Source organism: Pistacia vera, unplaced genomic scaffold, assembly GCF_008641045.1.
Source record: "Pistacia vera cultivar Batoury unplaced genomic scaffold, PisVer_v2 Contig1045, whole genome shotgun sequence".
Taxonomy (NCBI): Eukaryota; Viridiplantae; Streptophyta; class Magnoliopsida; order Sapindales; family Anacardiaceae; genus Pistacia; species Pistacia vera.
In genome coordinates, this window is record NW_022195077.1 from 731,041 (window position 1) to 735,501 (window position 4,461).

Genomic DNA, 4,461 nt, shown 5'->3' on the forward strand with positions numbered 1-4,461 from the left:
TTCTTGTATTTATTTTGTAGAGTTTAGAGCATTTTAAGTTCAATAAGGAATATCCACTGGGAATTCTCCATATCATGAAGCATGAGATGTTGTTATGTTATTTACATTTACAATGTTATGTAATTTTAATTTTAGGAACAACATTTGGAAGTTGGAACATTTGTTATTTTTACTGCAGGATGTATTTGCAATTTCTGTAAATAGATGATGGTGTATTTGTCAATTTTAAGAGTTTATTTGTCATTTTTAAACTATTAGGATCAGTTTGTAAGATTATTGGATACCTAGAACCTATTTAGGATTCGGAACCAGTTGGTTCCGGTTTCGATTCCTTCAAAAAATGCAAGGTACTTGAAACTAATCACCACTAGTATGTGATGTTAATGCATATATGTTCAAATGCTCATAAATGTAATTATTTACAATAACAACTTTCATTTGTGGGATTTTACTAAGGAACACGTGGATAACTTGGGGCATGAAATCTATACACAAATGGATACTGATCTTCTTCCATCTCTCCATCTCATCTATGCTGAGAATCCAAGTGATTCTAGGAAGGATAGCACTTTACAGTAGCTTCCTCTTAATATCTTTGTTGTTTTATGTCTGTTTTAGAACTCATTCACGCTAATGTCAAATGTAGATACATAGTATTGTTCATCAAAGGTGGCTTGATGGTGATGAGTTTATTATATCATCAATGAAGGAAGTTGCAAGTATCGCGGAGGAAGGATAGACAGTGATACTTGAAAATAACAATTCAAAACTTACTGAGCTCATGAACCGCAATTTTGACCTTGGAAGGTAAGATATCTTTGCACTTGATAGGTTTAGATCACGTATGTTGAACAACTAATAGAGTTTTATCAACTTTGAAGCCAGAGAGCCAAGTTCCAGTGATCCACTCCATTGAAGCTCTTCTATTTTCTTCATACAATTGTGTTAATTTAAGGTTTTTTTAACTCTGAAGAGAGAGAGTGTGTAAAACCCCTCTCCAGTCAGGTATCCTTTGAATATCCCTCAATGAGAATCCCGGGGATACATGTCTAGAGAACGAGTTGTATTTAGAAAAAATCTGCGTAAGGATAATAATAATAGTATCAAAAACACGCATATAAAATGTCACGTAGGATCCAAACTTATAATTTAGAAACTTTAAGAATTTATCCGGAAATTACACAATCAAAACATATTTATAGGATGGAGGCTTCCAAAGGTGTTTCACAAACATTTATCATTTACATCAAGATAAAAACAACGAGATGACAATAAATCATCTCCCCTCATGTGTAGCCCCGCTGTCTCTAGCATCCTTCGCTTCTGGTTTACCTGGAAAGCAATCAATAGTGAAAGGGTGAGCACTAATCGCTCAGTAAGGAATGATCCATTGCATTCTAAATGTGCTATTTGACCCTCATTTAAACATATTTGTTAACACACCACTTATCTTTTACATCTACGGATACTTTCCCTTTTTTTTCCTTTCTATTTCATATGTCTTTCATCATTTTGTCCCATGGCTGTATAAACATCAATGCATACAAATACAAATAAGTATGTAAACATAGTACACACACATTACATGTCATGATATAACATCTAAATATCATCTAACATGAGTATAAATCATTTCATGATGTAAATACCATCATAACTCAGGTAGTGCAACTAAGTGCATATGAAGCATTTAACATGTAGCCGATTGGACTTTTCTTAGCATCTTAAGCACTTCATATCATCTAGCCTCAAATTCATCTAGAGCTCATATCATTGAGAGGCGTGCTTACGCGTTATTTAACATCTAAAGCATATATTAATCTTTCCTCAACCGATATGCTTACGCGTTTCCCATCATGTCTATATGCATCTCTAACATCTTATGGCATGTAAATACATATTTTGGTGAGCTTAATACTTTTAATTCATCTATGGATTATCAATCCATTTACATTACCTCTTGCTCACATACATCATCTTAAAACATGTATTACATTGCATCTTCATGCCATTTCATAACATTAATCATGCATTGACATCATGACCATGTATATCTTTCAAAGATCATCTAACTAATGGGTAAACATTAGTACATGGCATAATTACAATAATACATTAATAATCAATTCATAATCATAAGAATTGATTATGTTAAATCTTAAACTTTAATAACCAGTTTATGCTTCAGGCCATTTTCCATCCTTTTCTCAAACGAATTGGCTCTTGGCATAAACATAAAAGTTATAGGTCTGTGTCTTAGCTTTCTAATGCTTCAAGAATCATCTCATTTCGATTTTTATAACTCAAGTTATGGTCGAAATACTGAAGCAGGGTTAACAAAACCCCTAAGCCCACTAAATCCGAATTTTCATATTAACTATGCCACATCAATTCCTATTGACATTAACCAATAGGTTAACTTATGGATCAAATAAACCTCCCCTTAATAGTCTTTAACATCTTAAAGGAAGTGTAAAATCTCATTCCCATAATCATCCATTATTGCTATAACATTGTAAGCTAATGCAAACAACACATCAACACTTCTAATAGCAACCATTCAACACCATGTGGCCTCCAATACTACAATTTTTGCCACAATCAGTATCCACACTTCATTTTCTTCAATCAAACATAACAACTCATAAAACATAAAGAGCAATAACTTCATGTATAATGAATTCAAGGCAATAAGTAGAATAAATGAGTTCAACTACACTTGCCATCAACTAATTCTATGCCTTAAAGCCTTAATTTAAGGTTTCATAAAAATCTACAAACCCTAGCATAATCCCTAAAGTCATGGGAGGTTCTTCCTTACCTTTTTAAAGAATTCCTCCAACAAATCCTTTGCCTTTGTCTTCTTTTACACCTTAATCCTACATATATAACATTATACCTCAACATCTACTTCAAATCTTCAAATCACATCAAAATTAAGGTTTTTAATCCTTACCTTAAACCCTTCAAATTGAAGATCCAAGGCTTCTATCTCGTTCTCCTTGAAAAATTATGCAAAACTCCTTTAAAACTTAGAGAAAGAAAGCTTGTTTCATGGAAGATTTGAGAGAAAATGGAAGAAATGTTGAAGAAATGCTCTCTCCCTTGACTTGAACGAATTTCACCTCATTTATAAGAAAATATTTCATTAATTTTCCAAAATTATGCTATTGGCCCAATTATTTTAATTTTATAACTCATAAGTCCTTAATTCTTCATATAAGGGCATTTTGGTCATTTCACACTAGACATAATTATTACTTAACTAATGCCATTAAATGCAATTAAGCCTACTCATCCTTGAATTTTTCAATGCTTATACATAGGCAAAACGACTATTTTTCCCTTCATACCTTTCTATGAATAATTGATTCATACCGTTCCAAATGAATTGACTATTTTGCCCTTAGTTAGATTTTATGCTTTTTAACATAAAATTAACATCAAAAGGACTATTTTGAGTTAGGAACATACCTTTGACATCTTGGGTATTATAGAGTAATCCACTCTATTGAAGCTCTTCCATTTTTATCATTACATTTGTATTGAGTGGCACTTGGTAACTTCAAATTTAGTTTAAGGATAGAATTTGCGGCTCTTATGAGCATTTGTTGCAGTCAATCAACTTTTCTTTGTGTTAGTATATTATTTACAGTGACGCTTGGTTTGTGTCTTTTATGTAGGAGCATGTTTGGATATGATGCATTAGGTGGTTTAAACATAGAAATGGTGGAGGTTGCACAGCAAACGGGTGCTGCAACAAAATTTACAGGCAGGAGGAGCTATAGTTGCATTCTGCCCTGATGGTTTATCACAAGCGAAGTTGCTGGAGGATCCTTGTAACAAAGTCAGATTTTTAGTTCAATCAGTGAAAATCGTTCCTTCTTGCCTTACTGAGATGTTGATAAAAGTGCCCTTTCAAATTAGGATATAAATCTGACACTTAAGTGTTCTAAAAGAGTTAAAACCAACAAAATAGGGAAAAATGCTTCATGTGTTTATTTGTTTATTGTATGATTTCTATTGTCAATAAAGTTGAACTTGTCATGAAGACGCAAACATAATATGAGACTAGAATAACTATTCCAACCATTAGCCAAAAAAAAAAAAAAAAAATGTTTTAGAAAATTTTAGAGATCGGCTAACTTGCCCTCGAACTATTCAGCTGCTAAGGTGCAACTTTGCAAATAACACAGTCCTTAGCGAAAATACAAATTTGGTTTTGGTAACAACTGATTGCTATCAAAAAATATGGAGTTACTCTACTCTCTTGGAATAAAATATCTTTCAAACTTCAATCTGTCTTTCTGAAGTTAACCTTCAAAATATTTGCAATAATGAAAAAAAGAAAAAAAAAAAAAAAGATTGCTATTCATAAGAAATCAATAAACATGTACATGTTCAATCAGGTTCATTTCCACAATTTCCTCACCTTCCCTACCTGGCCTTCAATAATAGGAT

The 4,461-nt window shown here is 32.5% G+C and overlaps 1 pseudogene; it reads left to right on the forward strand.

The window, feature by feature from the left end:
* Positions 1-399: 399 nt before the first annotated feature.
* Positions 400-3,934, forward strand: LOC116127251 (annotated as a pseudogene).
* The last annotated feature ends 527 nt before the right edge of the window (positions 3,935-4,461 follow it).